Source organism: Lepus europaeus, chromosome 11, assembly GCF_033115175.1.
Source record: "Lepus europaeus isolate LE1 chromosome 11, mLepTim1.pri, whole genome shotgun sequence".
In the NCBI taxonomy this organism is placed as follows: Eukaryota; Metazoa; Chordata; class Mammalia; order Lagomorpha; family Leporidae; genus Lepus; species Lepus europaeus.
Window position 1 is genome coordinate 117071128 of NC_084837.1, and position 24895 is coordinate 117096022.

General features: G+C 45.4%; 1 long non-coding RNA gene across 9 annotated transcripts in view; it reads right to left on the minus strand.

Moving 5' to 3' along the window:
• LOC133770419 (uncharacterized) overlaps positions 1-24895 on the minus strand; it is a 58718-nt gene that overhangs the window by 1811 nt on the left and 32012 nt on the right. For 3 of the 9 annotated variants that reach the window (XR_009867340.1, XR_009867344.1, XR_009867341.1), the window contains 4 exons: positions 3718-21005; positions 3415-3552; positions 1139-1262; positions 668-748 (listed from right to left, as the gene is read on the minus strand). This is a non-coding gene — a long non-coding RNA (uncharacterized LOC133770419). The remainder of the gene's footprint in view (positions 1-667; positions 749-1138; positions 1263-3414; positions 3553-3717; positions 21006-24895) is intronic. The other 6 variants (XR_009867346.1, XR_009867345.1, XR_009867342.1 and 3 more) reach the window with 6 other exon arrangements.

A 24895-nucleotide genomic window follows, 5' to 3' on the forward strand; every position in this document is an offset into this window, starting at 1 on the left:
CCTGAGCAGGACTCTGGGACTTCTAGACCCTGCCTTGTTCCCTGCTCAGATGATGACATTACCTCCTCACCCTCTTATGCTGCTGATCCCACAGGGAAGGGTGTATGCAGCTAGGGCCAAGAGAGCTACTGGGGGCACACCAGGGTTCCCCAGGGATGCCGCCCCACCCATTACTAGAAGTGGCTCTGGTTTCTCTGCCTCATGCTCTCACCTCAAGAGCTACATGAACTCTATCAGGACTCCCAAGGGATATCCCTATCACCTACCCCTGCTATCACTAACACCCCTAAGACCTCACATGGCCTTTCCCAGGGTATGGTTTATCTGTATCACCCAGAATTGACTTGTTGGAACCTGAAATCTAAATGGATGGCATTAGAAGGTAGAATTCTTGGAGGAAGAAGAAGACAGATGAACCACCCTTGAGAGACATGGAAGGGAGAATCCTGGTTCCTCGTGTCTTTTTCCAATCAAACAAGTGAGGTCACAGCCTTCCTGCTTCTGTCCCACAAACAGAATTCACCATTTTGTCCCCTAAGAACAAAACATTACCATCCCATGAAGAGAGGGCATTAACCCTTCTATCACGTGAAGACAACGCATTCATTCTGCCATGAAGTAAAGATGTAGCATTGACCCTTCTCTCCTATGAAGGACATGCCTTTACCTTTTTTCAGAACCTGAAGCCGACCTTTCCATCACATGTCATGTTGTTCACCTTCTGTCACCTGAGGACGTGGAGTTCACCCTACATTCACATAAGGATATTGCAATCACCATTCTATCAGATGAGGACAATGCATTCATTCTTCCAGAAGCTAAGGCTGGGGCAAGCACACCTTCAAATGAGGAGAAGGCATCTACACTTCTGCTCTGTGGACTTGGTGTTCACAGTTCCTTCACTTGAGCACATGAACTTCAACCTACATTAATATGAGGCTATGGCATTCCCCCATATGTTAATTGAGGACAGGGTGTGTTCACCTACATTCAGGTGACTACATAGAATTTACCAGTTGCACAAGAGAGGACATGGTGGTTACCTTTTCATCTAGAGAGGTCAAGGTATTCAACCTTGTTCTCAAATAAGGAAGGGCATTTACCCTGCTGTCATGTGGCAACATGGTGTTCATCCTACCTTCACGTGAACATATGGCATCCACAATTCCATCAGATGTGGACAAAGCAATCTGCCTTTAGTCAGATCAGGAGAGCACATTCACTCTTCTGCCAGGTGAGGACATAGGTTTTGCTTTGTTCACCTAAAGACAGAGATTTCACCCTTCTGTAACTTAAGCACATAGTGTCCAGGCTTGGATTGGGTGAAAACAGTGCATTCAACCATCCTCAAGTTTTAAAGGGGCACTGAGCATTGCCTTGAGAAGCACAAGGAGGGGCCCCCATTATGGTGTAGCACTTAAAGTGACCACCTGTGATGCCAGCACTGGTTCATGTCTTAGCTTCTACAGCTCATGGCAACTGGCAAGGGAACAGTAGATGATGATGGCCCTAGGGATCAGGACCTTGCCACCTGCATGGGAGACCAGGACGGTTCTCCTGGCTCTGGCCTGGGCCATCTAGGGAGTGACCAAGCACACAGAAGATCTCTCTCTCCCTGTCCCTCTCTCTCTCTCTCTCTGAAACTCAGACTTTAAATCCAGTTACTGGATGATAACTCCTCAGTCAGTAGAGGACTGGGTGTTCACACTTCCCTGTGTGAGGAGGGACCATACAAACTTCTGTATGATAACAACACAGTGTGCCCTTCTGTCTAGTGAGGACACAGAACTCACCCATTTGGTGAGGAAAAGCTGTTCATAACCCCACAGCAAAGTTGAAGGGAGAAGAGGACATTGATATTTCTCTCATGTGAGCACATGTCTACTCTTCCCACAGGATTGGAAAGCACATTCACCTTTCCATAGATGAAGACATCCATTCACCCTTCCATCATGTCAGTACAGCGTGTTAACCCTAGCACCAAAAGATGAAGTGGTATTCCATCTGGTGAGGACATAGCATTGGTCCTTCCCGCGGTTGAAGATATGGCAGTCACCATTCCTTCACATGATCTGCACCATGTTAGGACATGGTTACATCCTACTTACACATGAAATAAGGGTGTCCACCCTGCCCTCAAGTGAAGAAAGGACATTCCCCCTTCAATCAACTGCCTGCACAGAGTTCCCTCACTAGGTGAGAAAACTGCATTCACACCTCCCTCAGGTGAGGACAGGACCTTCATCCTTCCTTCAGTGCACTGAAGGCATTCACCTGCCCACTTCCATCATGTATGACAGAGGGCTCACCTCTCCACAATGGAGTAGAGAGAATTCACCCTTCTGTTGGTGTGACCAAGTAGCCTTGACCCTATTATCAAGTGCAGAACCAGCATTCACCTGACACTCACGTGGAGCTTCCTTCACCCTTCCATCAGACCGGCACAGGGCCTTCAGCTTTCCAGCAGGCGAGGGCAGGACATTCACCCTGCCATCTCCTGAGCACTCCACCTTCCATCTCCTGAGCACTCCACATACACTCAGACCTCACATCAGGACAAGACCTTCACCAGGCCTTCAGGTCAGGACATGGAACTCACCTTACAATCACATTAGGAAGTGACCTACAACCTTCTGTCAGGTGAGAAGAAAGTGAGTACCGGGTTAGGGTAATCCAGCAAACAGGGTGTTCACATTTCCCTCAGGAGATGCATTCAAACTTTTGTAAACTGAGAACACAGTGCTTGCCCTTCTGCCTACTGAGTTCACAGACTTCACGCTTCCATTTTCTGAGGAAAAGGTGTTCCATCCCACAGGTGAGCACAATGATTGCTCTTCCATCAGCAGAGTATATAGCACTCACATTTCCCTCAGGTGAGCAGAGTGCATTTACTCTGCCCTCAGGATTGGAAAGGGCATTCACCATTCCACCAGGTGAAGACACGGCATTCACCCTCCATTATGAGGAAGAATGTGAACCTTACCATCACAAGGTGAAGTGGCATTCACATGTCGATCAGGCAACAACATGGCCTTCACCTTTCCTTCTACTGAAGACAGGGTATTCAGAATTCTCTCACATAAAGACATGACCTTCACGCTATCACCCCTTGAGGAAACTATATTCACTCTACAGACATAGGATAAAGATGTCCAACCTTCCCTCAGGTGAAGAAAGGATGCTTCCTCTTCCATTGGCTGGTATACAGAATTCAACTTCTCATTGGAGCATTTAGCTCTCCATCAGGGGAAACAGGAAATTCACCTACCATCACCTGAGTACCTTTCATTCACCCTTCTATCACATGGGGGGACAGGGTCTTCATCCTATCTTCACATAATATGAAATTCACCTTACTACCACATTAGGACATGGCCTTCAACATGCCATCTGGTGAGAAGGTATTCACAGTACCTTCCAGTGAGCACTGATGACAATCTTTCATTCGGTAGAGGACAGGATGCTCCCACATCCCTCCATGAGAAGGAATTCAAATTCTGTAAGCTTGGAACATGGCATTTGCTCTTCTCTCCAGCGAGGTCAGACTTCTCCCTTTAGGTGAACAGAAGCTGTTAATATTTTCACAGGAGTGTACTACTGGTTACTCTTCTATCAGCAGAGAATCTGTCCCTTCCATCAAGGGATGCACCTTTCAACCTACTTAACCATAAGATGAGGGAGTCTACCCATCCCTCAAGTAAAGAAAGCACATTATACCTTCCATCAGCTGAGTCCAGAGTTCACTCTCCCATGAGCTGTAGAAACTGCATTCATGTTCCTGTTGACAATCAGATCTTCATTCTTCTACCAGGTCATTCACCTTCAGGATGTCATAATTAGGACAGAGCATTAAAACTTTCATCATGCCAGGGTGCAGGGTTCCCCTCTGTATGCCCATGACAGCTTGTTAATACCTCCATAACAGGCCCACATGTACTTCACTCTATCATGAGAACCCTGCACTTCCCCACCACTCATATGACAAACTTTCTTCATCTTTCCATTAGGAGAAATGATGGTGTTCGCTATCCCATAGGAGTGTTCATGTGATTATCCTTCCATCATCAGGGAACAAGGCACTCAGCCTTCCTTCAGATGAAGAAAACACATTTACTTTCCCATAAATGTGAAAAACAGCATTTCCCATTCCACTAAATGGAGACATGGCATTCAAAATTCCATTGTGTGATGACAGTGTTAACAACACTATCACAAGAAGAAATGGCATTACCACTTCCATCAGGTAAAGACATGGCACTCATCCTTCCCACATTACAAGAAACTATCCCTTTCCTCAGTCAAGGACTGGGAATTCACCATTCTTTCATGTGAACACCTGACCTTCACCTCTCACCATGTGAGGACATGGCTTTCAGTCTACTGACAGGAAACATCAAGGTGTCCATACTTCCCTCTTGTAGCAAGGACATTGCCTACCATGACCTGGGAACACAGAACTCACCCTTCCACCATGTCAGGAAAATGTGTTCATGCTTACCTCAGTTTGAGGGCAGGACCTTCCTCTTCCATCAGGTGAAGACAGGCCATCCCATGAGGACACCAAATTCAAAGTTCAGATATGTGAGATGACAGCCTTCACCTCTAGATATGGGGGACAGAGCATCCACCGATCCATCACACGACCTTCACCCTATTGTGATGTGAGGACCCTGCACTCTCCCAGAACATACATGACAACACATCAATCACACTTCCATGGGATTTGGACATAGTGCATAGTCTTTTACTTGGAAAGGACACAGCATTCACTTACATTACTAAAGATCCTGCTTAGAAGACTTTCTTGCTATTTTCATGTGAGGACACACCATGCACCCGTTCTTTCATTAAAACATTGCCTTCTCTAAAACTGTATTGTGAAATACAGGAAACTTGCATAATATATACATTTTTAAAATAAATTTTAATTGGAAAAGAAAAAAATGGACCAACTCTCAGATGAACTGAAAATATGTGGCTTTTTCAATTGGGTGCTGAGTGATAATTCTTCAGTCAGTAGTGAACATTTTGTTCCCACTTTCATCGTAGGGAAAGGGTATTGAAATTCTATAGGAACAGAACATGTTTGCCCTTCTGTCCTGACAAGACTCAGATGTCACCCTTCTATTAGGTGATGAGAAGGCATTTTGTATCTCACAGAAGAGTTCAAATCAGTGAACTTCCATGAATGGTGAATAGGACACTCAGCCTTCCGTCCAGTAAAGACAAAGCCTTTACTCCTCCCTCAGAATTGTAAAATACATCTATCACCCCAACAGTTAAACAGGGCATTCACACATTCATCATGTGAGGACTAGGCATTCATTTCACAATCACGAGATAAAATGGCAGTTACTCTTCCCTCATAGGTAAAGAAGCCATCCTCCTTTCCCCATGTAGAGGATGGGGCAGCCAACATTCATCATGTGAAAACCTGATCTTCACCTATTTCCATGTGAAGACATGGCTTTGACTCTACTGACACCAAAAATGATGTGTCCATCTTCCCTCAGAAGGCCATTCCCCTTCCACCAGCTGAGAACAGGGAGTTCACCCTTCAGCTCTGTGAGGAAAAGGTGTTCACACAGTCCTGGCACTGTGGCTCAGAGAGTTAAAGTCTGGTCTATGGTGCAGGCATCTCATATGGGCATTGGCTCGAGTCCCAGCCACTCCTCATGTGATCCAGCTCTCTGTTATGGCCCGGGAAAGAGTAGAAAATGGACGAAGTCCTTTGGCCCCTGCACCCATGTGGGAGACCCAGAAGAAGCTCCTGACTCCTGGCTTCGGATCAGCTCAGCTCTGGCCATTGTGGTCATTTGGGGAGTGAACCAGCAGATCGAAGACATCTCTCTCTCTCTTGCTCTTGCTCTCACTCTGACTCTAGCTCTTGCTCTCTCACTGTAGCTCTACCTCTCTGTCTTTCAAGTAAATAAAATATTAAAAAAAAAGGTGTTCATGCATCCATCAGTTGAATACAGGACATTCCCTCATTCCTCAGGTATAGAAAAGGCATTCACATTCCTATTCAATGGTGACACCACATTCAAACTTCCAACATTTCAGGTGACAGAGTTCACCTCTCCATGGCTGAGGACAAGTCACTCATCCCTCCATCATATGACAACAAGACCTTCACCCTATTGTGATATGAGGATCCTGCATTCACCCAGACATAACATGACACATATCAATCATCCTTCAATCACAAGGGCAGAGGCTGCTCAAACTTCCAGCAGGATAAAAGAATACTCACCTATAACAATTACCTGCAGACACTCCATCCACCCTTCCATCACATGAGAATAAGAACTGTATCTTCATATGAAGACATTCCCTTCACCATATTCTCACACTGTAATATGACCTTCACCCTTCACCCTGAACTCAAAGAAGGAGAAGGCACATGGCCTTCTTCAGGTGATTACTGGGTGATAATTTTCAGTCACAAGTGGACAAGTGGACATTAATGCTTCCCTCAGGATGGTGAAGGCATTCAAATTCTCTAAAATGAGAATGCCATGGTTGCCCTACTGTCCAGTGATAAAAGGCATCAGTCTTAATTAGTGAGGAGAAGGCATTTACTATCTCAAAGGAGAATTCCAATGAATGTCCTTTAATCTACAAAGAATAGGACATTCAGCCTTACAAGGACAGAGCATTTACTCTTTCCTTGGGATTGTAAAGCACATCTAGTGTTCCACCAAATAAACACATGGCATTCAAATGTCCATCATGTGATGAAAGGGCATTAACACTGTCATCACAGGACAAAACAGCATACACCCTAACCTCATAACTCAGGAAACCATGCTACCTCTCATCTGCAGAGTACAGGACACTGACCATGCCAGCACATGAAGACATGATCTTCTCCTTGTCACCATGAGAGGACAAGACATTCATCCTGTCACACAACAGTTGAGGCTTCCCACTCTTCTCTTAAGGTAGGAAGGACATTCCCCATTCATCAGCTGAGAACAGTCTACCCTTTCAACATGTGAGGAACATGTGTTCATGCTTCCTTCAATTGAAGAAAGGACCTTCCCTCTTCCATCAGGTCCCAAGAGACCATTCACCTTCCCATTCATTGAGGATACCATGTTCAGACTTCCTCCAGGTGAGGTGACAGGGTCCTTCTCAACATGGCTGAGGACAGGGCATTCATCCTTCCATCACATTATAACAGGACCTTCACCTTACTGTGATGTGAGGAACCTGCATTCACCCAGCCCTCAAAAGACAACACATCAATCACTGTCCCCTCAGCAGTGCACAGAGTGTTCAAACTTCAATTAGGAGAGAACAGAAGATTCATCATGTCATTACATGAGGACTCTGCATTCACCCTTCCATCATGAGGAAACGGGAATTTTAAGGCCATCTTCACAAGAGGATACTCCTGTCACCATATTCTCACATGATAAAATGGCCTTTAGGCTGGCGCTGTGGCTCACTGGGCTAATCCTCCGCCTTGGCGCCGGCACACCGGGTTCTAGTCCCGGTTGGGGCACCAGATTCTGTCCCGGTTACCCCTCTTCCAGGCCAGCTCTCTGCTGTGGCCAGAGAGTGCAGTGGAGGATGGCCCAAGTGCTTGGGCCCTGCACCCCATGGGAGACCAGGATAAGCACCTGGCTCCTGTCATCGGATCAGCGTGGTGCGCCGGCCGCAGCGCGCCAGCAGCGGCGGCCATTGGAGGGTGAACCAACGGCAAAGGAAGACCTTTCTCTCTGTCTCTCTCTCTCACTGTCTACTCTGCCTGTCAAAAAATAAATAAATAAATAAAAATAAAATAAAAAATAAATAAAATGGCCTTTATATTTCTGACTAACGAGGAGTCAGTATTTTGCTTTCTTTAAGTAATTACTGCTTGATAATTCTTCAGTCTGTAGTGGACACTGGGCTTGCACTTGCCTTTGTGAGCACAAGACATTCAAGTTCTCTCACATGATGATGCAGAGTTGACCTTATTGCCAGTGATGAAACAGACTTCACCATTCCATGAGGGTAGGGAATGACATTCACTATCTCTCAAGATAGGTCATGAGAATGCCTCTCTCCACAGAGAACAGGGTATCCAGCCTTCCTGCCAGGGATGACAGAATCTACTACACATATGAGAATAATGTGTTCTTCCATCCCCCAGCAGAGGACAGGTGCAGGCTCACCATTCACTTTCCCATCAATGAGGGCACCACATCTGAGCATCCATCGTAAGGACAGGATTTTTATCCTTCCATCACATAACAACACCTTCACCCTATTGTGATGTGAGGACCCTGCAGTCACCCAGACCTTACATGACAGCACACAATCACCATTATGTCAGATGTGTACAGTATGCTCTAACTTTGATATGCAGAGGACAAAGTGTTCATCATGCCATCACTTGAGAAATCTGCTTTAACTCTTCCTTCTTGAGAGAACAGGACCTTCTTGCTATCTTCACATGAGGATATTTCCCTTCACCATATTCTCACATCACAACATGGCATTCACTCCTCTGTCAGAAGAGAAGGCATTTGGCTTTTAGCTAAGCTCTAGGTCATATTTCTTCATACTTAGTGGGCATGGTGTTCACATTTACCTTTGTGTCGAGAGGGAATTCAAATTTTCTAAAGGAAGAATGTCCTTCAATCAGTGATAAAACAGGCTTCACCATTCCCTTGAGTGACAACATGACACTCCTTTTCTCACAGGGGACTTCAAGTGAATGTCTTCCAGTCTGCAGAAAATAGGGCTTTAACCTTCCCTACAGTAAAAACAGACTCATTATTCTTCCCTCAAGATTGTACATACATTTATCCTTCTACCAGATAAACACAGGTCATTCAAAATTCAAACATATGAGTACAGGATGTTAACATTTCCATAAGACAAAATGGCATTGCTGTATCCCTCAGCAGTGAACAAATAATCCTCCATTTCTTCTATGGGGAAAAAGAAACTCACCATCCCTTCCTATGAAGACATGTTCTTCATTGGGTCACTATGTGAGGATATGAAATTCATCCTGCTCACACTTCAGATGAGGCTGCCCAACCATCCATCAGGTCAGGAAAGACATTGCTCTTCTATCAGCTGAAAACAGAGTTTGCCATTCCAACATGTGAACAAAATGTAGTCATGTTTCCAGCATTGAATGAGGATCTTCCCAGTACCACCAAGTGAACACTAGCCATTCATTTTCCTTTCAGTGAGGACACCACAATCAAACAACCAACATGTGAGGTGACAGAGTTCACCTCTTCATGGCTGAGGACAGGGCATTCATCTTTCTATCACATGACAACAAGGCCTTCACCCTACTGTGATATGAGGACCCTGAATTCATCCAGCTGTAACATAACAACACATCAATCACCTTTCAATCAGATGTGCAGAAGGTAGTCAAACTTCAACTACAAAAGAACACAGCATTCACCATGCCATTACATGAGGAATCTGTATTCACCCTTCCATCACGAGAGAATAGGCTGTTCTTGCTATCTTCACATGAAGACATTCTCTTAACCATATTTTCATATTATAAGATGTCAATCATCTTTTGCTCAGATGACTACCAGAGATTTTGCCCTATTTAGGTAAGTACTGGCTCACAATTCTTCAGTCTGAAGTCAACATTTTGTTTCACAATTCCGGTTACGAGGAGAGGGCATTCATATTCTCAAATGTGAGAATATGCTGTTTGCCTCTCATGGCAGTGGTGAAATAGAGTTATCACTTGGTTAGGTGAAGAGCAAATTCTCAGAAGATTTCACAACAAAGTCTTTCCCTTTGCAGAGAATAGGACATTCAGCCTTCCATCCAGTGATGATAGAGCCTTAACGTTTCCTTCCGAATTACAAAGTACATGCATCTTCCCATCATATAAACAAAGTTCATTCAAACTTTGATCATGTGATGACAGAACATTAACACTACCATCACAACAAAAAATGGCATTCTCCCTTCCCTCTAGTGGAGAACCCACCTTCCATTTATTCTGCTGGGGGCAGGACAGTGACTGTCCTTTCACAATAAGACATGGTCTTCACCACATTACCATGGGAGGTCAAGTCATTCATCCTGCTGACACATCAGATGTGGCTGCCCACCATTCCCTCAGGTGAGGACGGAATTCCCTTTCCATAACCTGAGAACACAGAGTTGACCTTTCAAACATGTGAGGAAAATGTGGCCATTCTTCTCTCAGTTGAGGACAAGACCTTCCAACTTCCATCAGGTGCAGACTGGCCTTTCACCTCTCCATTCAATGAAGACATAACATTCAAACTTCTAACATTTGGCAGGAAAGGGTTCACCTCTTTTTGTCTGATGACGAGCATGCATCCTTCCATCACATGAAAACAAGGCCCTCACCCTATTACGATGTGAGAAAGCTGAATTCTCTCAGCTCTAACACCCACACATAAATCACCATAATGTCAGATGCGTAGAAGGGGATCAAATGTCAATTCACCATACCATTCCATAAAGACTCTGAATTCATCCTTCCATCATGAGAGAATAGGACTTCCTTGCAATCTCCACATGAGTACCTTACTTTCAGCATAACACAGCCCTCACACTTCTGTTAGGAGAAAAAAAGGTATTTTATTTTCTTCAGCTACATACTAGATGAACATTCTTCAGATTATAATGGAAAGTGTGCTCCCATTTACTTTGGGTGAAGATGGCATTCAAAATTTCTAAATGGAGGATGTCCTTCAATCCATTTACCTAATGCACTTCACCATTCCATGAAGTGAGAAGACGGCATTCATATTCTCACAGCAAAGTTCAAATCAATGTCGTTCCATCCCCAAAGAATAGGGTGTTCATATACCCTTCAGTGAAGACAGTCTTTTTCTTCTATCAGGTTTACAAATACATTTATCTTTACACCAGATAAACACAGTGTTTTCAAATTCCAATCAAATGAGTACAGGATATAAGAACTTCCATTACAAGAAAAATGGATTTCACCCTTCCTCCATGAGTGAAATAATCACCTTATTTTTCTCTTCTGAGGACAGGACACTCACCATTCCTTCACATGAAGACAAAATATTCACCCTTTCACCATATGAGGACATGACATTCCTCCTGTTGACACATCAGATGAGGCTGCCCAGCTTTCCCTCAGGTGAGGAAGGACAGTTCCCTTCCATCAGCTGAGAATAGAGTTCACCCCCCCCCCCACACACACACACCACATGAGGAAAATGTGTTCAGCGTCCCTCAGTTAATGACATGAACTTCCATCTTTCAGGAGGTGAAGCTAAATCATTCACATTCACAATCACATCAATGAGGACACCACATTCAAACTTCTAACATGTGTCTGACAGGATTCACCTTGTCATAGCTGAAGACAGGGCATTCATCCTTCCATCACATGACAATAGGACCTTCACCCTATTGTAATATGAGGACCCTGCATTCACACAGCCCTTACCTCATAACACATCAATCATCATTCCATCAGATACTTACAGTGTGATTTGACTTTGATTAATAGATGACACAGCATTCATCATGTTATCCAATAAGGAGTGCGCAGCAACACTTTCAATATGAGAGAAAAGGACCTGCATGCTCTCTTTACATAAGAAGTTACCCTTCACCATATCACTATGCAACATGGCTTTCATCCTTCTGTCAGATAAAGAGACGGCATTTTTCTTTCTTCACCTAAGTTCTGTGTGAAAATTTGTCAGAACATATTAGAGATTGTGTTCACACTTACCTTTTTGTGAATTGGGAATTCAAATACTCTAAAGGGAAAATGTCCTTCTATCCACAATCCAGATGGACTTCTCCATTCTATTAATTGAGGAGATGACATTCATTCCCTCACAGTTCAAGTGAGTGTGTACCCATCCACAAAGAATAGGGCCTTCAACCTTCCCTCAATGAAGATGGAGTCTTCATTCTTCTCTCAAGTTTTCATGTAGACATTCCCATTCCCATTCAATGAGGACACCACATTCAAACGTCCAACATGTGATGTGAGAGGGTCCAGCTTTCCATGTATGTGCACAGGGAATTTACCCTTCCATCTCATGAAGACCTACCTTCACCCTACTGCAATGTGAAGACCTTGAAATTACCCAGCCGTAACAACACAGCAATCACCACCTCATTAGATGTGCAGAAGGTGGCCAGACTTCAACTAAGAGTGGACAGAGCACGCACCATGCCATTCTATGAGGACCCGGCATTCACACTTCCATCACAAAGAAATGGATCTTCAAGCGATCTTCACATGAAGACATTCCCATCAGCATATTCTCACCTTGTAACATGGACTTCAACCTTTTTTTCTGATGAGGACTGGGCATTTTGCCTTCCTTAGTTAAATATTGGTTGAATTAATCAGTCTTTAGTGGACAATGTGTTTACATTTCCTTTTGTAGGAGAGGTAATTCAAATTCTCTAATGTGAGAACACAGTGTTCATACTTCTTATCAATAATAAAACAGAATTCACACTTCCATTAGGTTGGAAGATGGTATTCACTATTTCTCAGAATAGTTCATATGAACGTCTTTTTCTCCGCAGACAACAGAGCATCTGAAATTACCTCCAGTGAACATGGAGCCTTTAGTCTTCCCTCAAGATTGTAAATACCTTTATCTTTCCATCAAATAATCACAGGTTGCTCCAACTTCCATCATTGAGTACCGGGCATTAACAGTGACATCACAGGACAAAATGGCATTCAGCTTTCCTTCATAAGTAAAGAAAGCCTCCACCCTTTCCTCTGCTAAAGACAGAACACGCACCATCTCTTCATATGAAAACATGATGTTCACCCTGTCACCATGTGTGGACATGTCATTCCTCCTGCTGACACATCAGATCAAGCTTCTTAACCATCCTTCAGGTGATGGAGGACATTTCCTTTCTGTCAGCTGAGAACAGAGTTTTCACCCTTCCACCATGTGAGGAAAATGTGTTCATACCTCCCTCCATGGAGAACAGGGCCATTCCCTTCCATAACATACAGATTGGCTATTCACATGCCAATTCAACTAGATAACCACTTTCAAACATCCAACATGTGAGGTGACAGAGTTCATGTCTCCAGAACTGAGGACAGGGCATTCATCCTTCGATCATGTGGCAAGATCTTCACCTTATTGTGATGTGAGGACCCTGAATTCACATAGCCCTTGCATAACAACATATCCATCACCATTTTATCAGATGTGCAAGAGGTGCTCAAACTTTGATAAAGAGAGGACAGAGCATTCAGCCTGCCATCACACAAGGTTTCTGCATTCTCTCATTCATAACCTTCATGAAATCTTCACATGAGGATATTCCCTTCATCATATTCTTATATTATAACACAGCCTTCACCTTACTGCCAGATGAGAAGATAACATTTGGCCTTCTATACTTTAGTACTAGCTGACAATCATATGGCCTGTCATGGACACATTGTTCATAATTTCTTTTATGAAGATTCAAATTCTCTTACATAGTAATACAGTGTTTGTCCTTCAGTCAAGTGATGAAACTGATTGCATTCTTCCATTAGGTGAAGAGAGAGCATTCTGCATCTCACAGGAGAGGTCAAGATAACATCCATCCAAAAGCAGAGAATGAGGCATTCAGCCTTCCCCCCAGTGAAGACAAAGCATCTAATCTTCCATGAGGATTGCCAAGTACATTTACCATTCCATCATAATAACATAGGCCATTCAATATTCAATCATGTGGGCACCAGGCATTAACTTGATATCCACAAGACAAAACAGCATTCACCATATTCCTCATAAGTGAAAGTCACCTCTCCTTCCTCTGCCGAGCACAGGACATCACCATCCCTTCACATGAAGGCATGATCTTCACCCTGACCCCATGTGAGGACATAGCATTTGTCCTGATGACACATCAGATGAGGCTGCCCACCCTTCCTCAGGAGAGGAAGAATATTCCCATTCCATCAGATTACAACAGAATTCACTCTTCCACCATGTGAGGAAAATGTGTTCATGCTTCCCTCAGTTGAAAAAACATTCCCCCTTCCATCATGTGCAGAAAAGCCATTCTCTTCCCCATCCAATGAGGACACCAAGTTCAAACATCCTACATGTGAGGTGATAGGGTTCTCCTCATCATAGCTGATGACAGGGCATTCATCTTTCCATCACATGACAACAAGGCCTTCACCCTATTGTGATGTGAGAACTCTGCATTCACCCAGTCCTACCAATACAACACATCAGTCACCATTCCACCAGATGTGCAAAAGTTGATCAAACTTAGATTACAAGAGGAAAACATGCAATTATATGAGGACTCTGCAGTCAGTCATGGAGATGAAACATCATTTGGTGAGCAGTTCACATTCAGTCTTACAGGGAAGTTCAAGCATTTGTCTTTCCAACTGCAGAGGATGGCTTTCAGCCCTCTCTCCAGTGAAGACAGAGTCTTTATTCTTACCTCAAGATTGTAAAATCCAGTTATCTTCCATGAGATAAACACAGGGCATTCAAACTTCCAGCATTCGAGTACTGGGTATTAACACTACCATTAAAAGATGAAATGAATTTCACCCTTCCCTCATAAATGAGAAAATGGTCCTCCCTTTCCTCTGCTCATGTTAGGACACTCACCATTCCTTCACAAGGAGACATGGTCTTCAGCCTATCACCATGTGAGGACTTGGCATTCATCCTACCAACACATCAGATGAGGCTGCCCACCCTTCCTCCTGGTGAGGAAGGACATTCCCCTCCACCAGCTGAGTACACAGAGTTCACCTTTTCATCATGTGAGAAAACTCTATTCATGCTTCTATCATTTGAGGGCAGGACATTCACTCATTCATCAGGAGCTCTCAGTGTAATCACTCTTCCATTTGATGAGGACACAGTTTTCTCATTATTTTCCTGTGAGGGCATGGGGCCACCTCTCCATGACTGAGGATAAGGCATTCACCACTTTAGCCCACTAGGACACAACACTCATCCTATCACCTATTGTATTCATCCAATACTCACCTGATTATACTTCTTTCTCTTAAACACAAGGCTTTCAACCTTGCAACTTTGCATCAGGAAAAGGCAGAGCATTCACCCTACTATCATCTGAGGTTCTACCTACACTTTTTCATCACATCAGGATTTAGACCTTCACCCTATCTTCAAGTGAAGATGTTGCATTCACCTTACACACACCTTTAGGACATCACCTTCAAACTTCCCTGAGGTTAGGACAAGGCTTTGGCCTTCAGTCAGCAGAGTAACAGGTGATAATTCTTCATACACTAGGTGACAGACTGTTGACATTTTTCATGGTGAAGGGAGGGTATTTAACCTTCCAGGAAGCGAGAATTCGGTGTCTGCCATTCTGTCTGGTACAGACATAGTCTTCCCCATTGCTTTAGGGGAGAAGTTGTTCATCCCACATTGTGAACAGATCAACCCTTTCAACAGAAGAGACTAGGACATTCCCATTACCTCAGTTGAAGAAAAATCATTCACCATTATTTCAGGTAAAGGCACGGCCTTCACAGTATCACCATGTGAGAACACAACTTTCACCCTACTGACACATGAAATGAAGCTGCCCACCCTTCCATTAGATGAGGGGAAGACACTTCCCTTCCCTCAGAAAGTGCACAGAATTCACCCTTCTATCAGGTGAGAAAACTGCATTCACTTTGCATCAGGTGATGACAGGACTTCCACTATTCCATCATTTTTGGACAGAGTTGTTACACTCCCATTCCATGGCTCACAGTTTCAAACTTCTATCATTTCCAGGCACAGGAGTCACCTTTTGGCATTGGGACAGGGCATCCATTCTTCTATCATATGACAACATGGTCTCCACCCTAAGGTAAATGTTTGCAGTGTGTTTTCTCATGAATTTCACATAATGATACATCCTTCATCCTTCCATGATGCTAGCAAAGGGATTCAGTGTTCTTCAGGAGAGGACAAGGTGTTCACCCTACCATCTCTTGTGGACACCTAGTTCAGCCTTCCCTTATGTAAGCCAAGATCTTCACCTTATTTTCACATTAGAACAAGGCACTCACCTTCCTCACACATTAGGACATGACCTTCACCCTTAAAACTTTTTGCAGAGAATGACCTCAGCCTTCTGTTAGTGGAAATCCTTCAGTGACTAGACTCAGCATGCTCATTCTTCCATGGGTAAGGGAAGGGCATTCGGACTTAGGTGAGAACACAGTGGCTGCACTTCTGTCCAGTGAGGACACAGACTTCACTATTCCATTAGGTGAGGAGATGGTGCTCACCTTCTCACATGTTGGTACATGTGATCCCTCTTCCATCCACAGGGAATAGGACATTTATCTTTTTATTTCATGAGGACAAAGACTTACTCTTCCTCTCAGCATCTGAAAGTACATGGACCATTCCACCAGATGAATCAGGGCATTCACCCTACATCATATGAAGACACCATATTAATCACACCATCATGAGATGCAATGGCATCAAATTCTTTCAGATATGGACATAGCATCATCGTTTCCCTCAGGAGATGACAGCCATTCACAGCATTCCTTCAGGTGAAGACACAGCTTGCAGCCTCTCATCATGTGAGAACATGGTTTCCTTCTGCTGAAACATGAGATGAGGGCGTCCACCCTCCCCCACAGATGAGGAGACGACATTTCCCCTTCCAACAGCAAACTATGTAGAATTCACCCTCCATCAGGTTAGGAAACTGCATTCATGCTTGCACCAGGTGAAGACAGAATACTCACACTTCCATCAGATGTAGAGAGGGCATGCACCTGCCCATTTGGTAAGGATACTGTGTTCAAACTTATGGAATGTGGAGGCTTGAGGTTCACCTCTCCATGCCTGAGAAGAAGGTATTCACTGTTCCATCACTTGACAGCATGGCCTTCACCCCACCATCATGTAAGGACCCTGCATTCACCAGACACTCACATGACAACGCGTGCCTCAACCTTCCATTAAGTGAGAACACTCAACCCTCCAACAGGAAAGGGCTGGGCATTCACCCAACCATGACCTGAGGACTCCACATTTACCCTTCCATCTCAGGAGGACAGAAACTTCATCCTATCTTCATGCGAGGAAATGGAATTCACTTTATCCCATGTTAGGTGAAGAGAAGACAGTCAGCCTCCCATCATGTGAGTACTGGGTGCAAATCTTTCAGACAATATTGAATAGTATGTTCACACATCCCTTAGTGAGAAGAGGGCATTTAAAACTCTGTAAGGTGAGACCATGCTGTTTGCCTTTCTGTCCAATAAGAACACTGACTCCATCCTTCCTTAAGTTGAAGAACAGGTATTCACATTCTCACAGAAGTGACCACGCCATTACTTTTCCATCAGCACAGGATAGGACATTTGTGATGACAGAGACTGAGTCTTTCCTCAGGCTTAGGAAGAGCATTCAAAATTCCACCCAATGAAGACGTGGCATTCACCCTTCTATCATGTGAGAACAGGGCTTGAACCCTACCAGCTTGAGAGGAAGTGACATGCACACTTACATCAGGTGAGTGCTTGGCATCATCCATTCTCTCTGCTGAGAACAGGACTTCCCCCTACCTATGGGGTTTCATCATGTAAGGACATGGCTTTCATCCTATGGACACATAAGAAAAGGGTGTCCACTCTTCCCCTGAGTGAGGAAAGGACATTTCCCCTTCTATCAACAGAACACAGTTCCCCCTTCCATCAGGTGAGGACAGGACCTTCATTTTCCATGAGTTGCAGTTGGAGTACTCATTTTCCAATTAATGAGAATACTGGATTCAGACTTCTGTGAGGGCACATGGCTCACATCTCCATGATGTTGCAACCTTCACCCTAACATCATGTGAGGATCCTGCATTCACAACATTCACATGACGATACTTCCTTCACGTTCCATTGTATGGACATAGAGTATTCAACCTTCCATCAGTAAAAGACAGGGCATTCATCCTACCATACCATCACCTGAAGGATACCACATTCACCCTTACTTCAACTCCAGGAAAGGATCTCACAATGTCTTCATGTGAAAACACAGCATTCGCCTTACTATCATGTAAGGGCACAGCTTTCACTGTACTGTCAATAAGGAGAAGGAATTTGGCTTTCTGCAGTTGAGTACTGGGTGACAATTCCTCACTCTGTACTGGATGATGTGTGTTCACACTTCCCTTTTTTGAGAGGATGGGTATTCAAATTCCATAAACTGACAGTACAGAGTTTGCCCTTCTGTTCTGTGATGACATAGATTTCAACCATCTCTTATTTGAGTAGATGGCATTCACTATTGCACAGGACAGTTCAAGTGAGTGCCTTTCAATCTGTAGGGAATGGGGAGGGGGGTAACTCAGCCTTCCATCCAGTGAAGACAGCATCTTTACTCTACTACAAGATTGTAAAGTCCATTTATCATTCCACCAGACAAACACATGGCATTATGTGAGTACAGAGCATTAGCACCACCTTCACAGGACAAAATGGCTCTCACCCTTTCCTTATATGTGAAGAAGCCACTCCCACTTCCCTCTGTTGAGGGCAGGGCATTCACTGTTCTTTCATATGAAGACATGACCTTCACCCTATCACTACATAAGGACCTGGCATTCACCATCATGACACATGAGATGAGGATGTCCACCCTACCCTCAGGTGAGAAAGGGGCATATTTGCTTCCACCAGCCGAGTACACAGAATTCACCCTTCCATCAGGAGTGTAACAGACATTCACACTTCTGACAGTGAGGATTTCACCTTCTCTCCAATCATTTCTGCACATGGCATTTAACTCCCCATTCAATGAGGATACGACATTCAAAATCCCATCATGTGAAAGCATGGGGTCCACTTTTACATCACTGAATATACACTATTCTAACACCACCTGAGAATTTTGCATTCACATCCCATCAGGTGATGTAGGGACTTCACTCCATCTTCACATATGGACACAGCATTCCTGTTAGTACTGCATTTGGACATGGCCTTCACCTCACCATCAGCTGAGAAGGTGCTCACTATCCCTCACAGGAACATGAAATGATTATCCTTACATCAGTAGAGAATAGTGCAGTCACCATTCTATCCAATGAAGTGAGGACATTAACTCTGCCATCATGTGAAGGCAGAATGTTAACACTACAGTTATGTGGGGAAATGGCATTCACCCATCAATAAGGAAGCTGCATTCACACTTCCTGGTTCAGGACATGCTGTGAGGTTCACCTCCCTCAATGGAAGACACGCTGTGGCAACTTTCATAATTTTAGGACACAACATTCATCTTACCTTCCTTGAGGACAGAGTTCCAACTGCTGCCAGGTGAGAATGGGACATTCACCTTTCTGGTAGGTGAGGACAAAGCTCATACATTACCATCTCATTAAGACACCGCATGATCCAAACAAATGAGGTCACAATCTTCAGCCTCCCACACCCCAGGCCAAGAGTGCCTGAGTGGGTGAGCATCACAGAGGTGGGTAGCATCACAGAGGTGTTGCCTTGACTACTGACCACCACACATTTACGACAGACACTCCGGGACTTCAGCTGGGTCCCAATATCATGGGTGGCTCCTGGTGGCCAGCAGGCAGCACCCCCTGAGCTTCAGGTCTGTTCACAAACCAGCAGTTTGGTAAAACAGATGCTTAGATCCCCTAGGTGTGGTTGGTCAACCATTGATTTAGTGGGACTCCCAATAAGCAGCACGTGAACATTCAGGCTTCCAGATTCAGTTTCCCAGTGAACCTCCAAGAGAAGGCTCCAATCTTTGCCCCACAAGTGCTGTACCCAGGCAGCTTCTTATTTCTGGAAGGGAGTGGATGCAGGATGAAGGACCTGCACCAGGTCAGGCATCATCCACCTGCTGGGTTGGGTTGGCTCCATCCTCTCCTGCCCTAAGACTCAGCCTCAGACACTTGAGAAAAATAGTTCTCCAGTTAGTGGACACACAGGAGGGACCCCTATCCTGCAAGTACAGGGCCTGGCAGGGACCCATGGGCATGGGGGGCTGTGGCTATCCCATGAACTCTCCTTCCAGGGTGAGTACAGCAAGCCCTGAAAGAGCTGAGGGGGAACGGTCCTGAGAAGTAGTCCTCCACCCAGGGGATGGGATGGGGCTGGGACCCCCTCAGCTACTTTCTCCCAGTGGGGGTCCCTACCATAGACCCAGATTGTGGCAATGCCTGAGAATCACCTGGTACTACCAGGGACACCTGGCTCCAGTCTTTCCCGACACCCACACCCATTGGAGGGTCCACCTCCTCTACCTGCTCTCCTATACCATGGCCATTGACTCACCTTCCCCAACCTCACCGCTCTCCACAGTGACTATGTCTCCTGCACCCTGACCCTTCTTCATCCCAGGTCTTCTCAGAACCTCAAGCCCAACATCCTGAAAAGGTCCCGACTCCTACCTCACCCATGTTTCAAGCTGTGCTGCTGACACGTGGTCCTGAACAACCCCAAGCCACCATCCTACCTGGATATCTGAGCCACCTCCCCAGGTCTCTCTCCAATAGCTGTCCTGGGACAATGTTGGGGACAGACCCCAGGACTGACTCCTCCAGAGCAGGCCACAAATCTTCCCCCAGCACAGAGACAGGGGCAACTTACCCCATGCTACAAACCCTTCCTGTGCTTGTTTTCTTTGGTGAGTCCCAGAGAGAGGTTCAGTACAAGTGGCCTCCCCTAGCTGCCCCCTTCTAGATGTTGCAGGTCTGCTTCCATGCCCCCACTGAACTGTTGGAAATCACACGACTGAGGACCCAGACTCCTGCCCCATGTCCAGTTCTATTCTGGTCCACTCCCCCGAGTGGCTTACTAGGCCATTTATCATTGGCCCAACAGAGACCTGAGCCTGGAATGTGTTGGGCTGGCCACAAGGCCAAGGCCCTGGGCAGAAATGTCCTGTATCAAGAAAGGAGTTTCTGAAAACAGAACTTACCCTGAGATGAGGTGGTGCAGATCCCCAGACTCACTGCCAATAGGTGGGGATCACCAGCAGCCCTGCTTGCCATTCCTGCAGCCCACAGAAGACCAGGATTATAGGCCAGAGCCCCAAGGTACAGAACAGTACAGCCCTGCCCTCTCCTGCAGACTGATGGAGCCCAGACTCTGTGACTGGTGGCCCGCTAGGTGAGGACGACCCACACTTCCTCCAGGAGCTGCCTGTCTGTGCCCACTGATCTCTGTAAACAGCCCTGCTCACTCTGAGGCCACCAGTGTCCCAAGGACCCCCATGTTCCCAGCTGCAAGGCTGAAGTCCAAACCTGACACAGCAGTGCAGAGAGTCACAGGGTAGCTTCCTCATGCCCCTGTTCCTCAGATCACAGCGAACAACTGCATAGTGAGATCAGTGGCACCCATAACCAGAGGGCAGGAAGTGGTCTACTCCAGAGAACATAGACAACAGCAGGCCAGCTGAGGCATATGCACTTCCCCAGTAGCCAGAAAGATGGAGCCTCATCACCTAGCTTGGCACTGGGGTATCCTCCAGTGTCCCTGACTCCTGAAGAGCAAGGGTCTTCCCACCCAACTCCCAGGTGAGGCCCCATGGTTGGCCCACAGCAGGCCTGGCTGCCCCACTTGTACTCAGAATTGACCCCGGGAAACACTAGGAGAATCATTTCCTGGCACAGAATCACACCAGGGGTGCGTTCTCACCCACCATTCAGCATAACTTAGAGAAGTCAATGAGATGACCCTGGACACACTCAGCACACAATAGACACCGCTGAGTGTTCAGTTGCCATCACACAGGGCTGCCACTACTTCACAGCCATTGACTAGTTCTGAGGACATGGTATGAGGTTCACTTCCATCAATGGAAGACATGGTGTGGCAACTTTCATAATTTTAGGAAGAGGGCAACTCCCACTCACCTCTGCTGGAATCTGTTCACCTCTGCTGATGATAACTCTGGTCTAGAAAACCAACACAGGCCAGTTCCTCATCAGACACTGCTGTCCTCTAATTGCCAGGAGACAGGCAGGGAGGTGCTTGGTGATGGTGACACCATGAGTCTAGAGCCATGTCACAATGCCATCCTGCCAGCTCAGCAGCATGGGGTCAGACTGCTCAAGCCCCTGCATTTTCCAATTCTAACAGAGGTGGGCTCAGAGACCTCCCCAGGATCATGTGAGGAGGGCAGGTCTATAGCAGGTGGACCAGGAACCCAGGTGTGCCTGTGCCCACTGTTCCCTGCATGCCAAGGTCCTGAGATTCGTCAGCCCTGCAGTTCTTCCTCCTATGACTCCTCTACAATCATACACATATACATATATGCTTATCTTTAAAGGCCTTTTCCTTCTTAATAAATGTGCTTCTTTCCAGGGTCTTTCTAGTATCTGTGACCTGAACACTGCCTGACATAGATAGCAACCCTATTAGTAACAACAAATTAAAAAATCTACAAATCCCCCAACACTCTGCTGTGGGCCTGCATGGCATTTTAGGCAATAAAGATGTCCTCCAAAGTGGTTAGGAGTCAGGTGTCCCAGAGCAAGAAGTGTTACTATCTGTAAGCCTGGTCAGCTACACTACAATAGAAGACAGGAGATGATGTGCCCAGAGTGAATTCCAGTGCTGGGGGCTGGACCCTCTGCCTTCAAGGGAGGGAAAAGATGGCACCAGGACAACAGCCAAGACCCTCTAGGGGCTAGTAGCCACCAACAACCTTGGGACAGAGGCACCGGAACAGAGTAGAGCTCCTCTATCCCGTGTTACTCTCCCTGCCCTGAACACTTGATCCAAGGTGGGCTGAAATCATTTGATACTCATAGTGTGGCAATAGCATTATGGTGTCTGTAAGCAGCTGATGGCACATCACTGTCCACACTGGCAGACATGGGGACAGAGCTCTGGAAGCCCATATGTCCCAGCAAAAAGGTCAGAGGAGGCTGGGCAGAGCCCAGGAAACAGAACCTGGGATTCCACCTACTCTCATTTTGCAATGCAACACACACACCCAGAAATGATCCTTAACCAATACATGGGCACCCATGATTTTCATTCTGGGAGTCAAGTTGCCTCCCAGAATGAAACATCACAGTCATACCCCTGTCAACAAGGTCCCCATGTACATCTGCTAAAATCATGTACCCTCTCCAAAGAAAGGCAGTGGCCAGCCATGATCACTGTCCCTGCTATACTAGTGTGCAACAAAGCCATATTGACCCCCAACACTGAAGGTGAAGGCCGTGTGTGATGTCAGCTCTTCTCAAACATGCTCAACCACCTACTATGGTGCACGGCAAGCAAAGTTCAAAGACCATGACATAAAGCCATAGACTAAATCTAAGCCCAGTCCTGAAGACAAGGTCACTCTTCCCCTTGATTTTCATGGAGCTCACTGGTTATTTATGTAAACATTCCTGCTCACCTTTTATTGTGTCTAATATAGGCAATCATGTTGGCAGCACCATTACTACACAACCTTCAGATCCTGCACACAGTAGCTACTATGACACCTGTGTAGACAGGAGTGTCTCACCTGTTGGTGGCATAGAATTTTCTATTCCTGCATCTACCTTGGATCTAAAGGAACATTCCCACATTGGGGATTCAAGAGTTGCTATTCCAACCCAATGTCATCCCAATGCTGCTCCTGCTCATCTCGAATAACAACAGATTCAGGACTCAGTGCTCAGAAGACCACAGCCCTAGGATGTCAGCCCCAGAAGTGGATCCAGGGCTCATGTGGAACAGTTAGAATTCCCTGGGTCCTGAGATGTCAATTTAACCTGAATTTTTACCTGAAACAATATCATAAAAAAAATCCAAAATGGATGGTTAATCATCCTAAATGACAATGTCAAACAAACACTTCATAAAATGCTGATAAACATGGTGACAGAAAATGTTTAAGGTCTGACAGCAGAGCCGGAAAATATAAAAGGCTACTTTATGGTATACACAAGTTTGAAGCTTTTGAATGAAATTTAAACATAAAAAACTAAAGGACAAATAATAAAAACAGGGTTAATAATCACAACCTGTATGGCAAAAGTTCAGCATTCTTTTCTAGGTTATTCTGAAGGTGGCTGTGGGAATAAAAAGCTACCTCCTTCATTAGCCCTAGCCCAAGTGATGTAATTCAAACCAGCACCTCAAGTCCAGGCACCTAGAACCATCAGAAGACTAACATATTGCATTCCCCTAAAAAAAGAAGTGGCTTCCCTGTTTCCCACAGAATCTCCTTCCTTGGAATGAATGCACACCATGTACTGGGAAAGATACTCTAGAGCATTAGCTGTGCATATCTCGAGGCTTGGGTGAGTTACATTTTTTTGCTTGTATTTTTTAAATTGAATAAACTTGTCTTCAGGAAATAAGAGGAAGGTGGTTACTATCCCACATTCTTTTTTGTTTTATTTTAAGATTTTTATTTGTTTATTTGAACATCAGAGTTGAAGAGAAGGTAAGAAAGAGAGAGAGAAGAGGAATCTTCCATACACTGGTTCACTCCCCCAAATGGCCACAACGGCCAGGGCTGGGCCAGGCTGAATTCAGGAGCCAGGAGCTTCTTCCAGGTCTCCCCACATGGAGCAGGGGCCCAAGTGCTTGGGCCACCTTTGGCTGCTTTCCCAGGTGCATTATCAGGAAGTTGAATCAGAGGTAGAGCAGCAGGAACTGAAACCCAGCATCTATATTGGATATTGGCATTGCAGACAGAGGCTTAACCTGTTGCATCACAGCACCAGCCCACAGCTCAAGTTCTCAACTGTACATAATACAAATCAGTTCTGACTTACAAAGAGATGGGGGATTTATTTAAATTATATGGGCCTGGAGAAGCCGCCTCCTGCCGAGAAACCACCTGCTGCTTGGACCCTGTCTTGACTCCCCTTCCCAAAGACAAGCCTTTCAGCATGAAGATGCCAAAGCAATCATCATTCAGTTCCCCCTAAC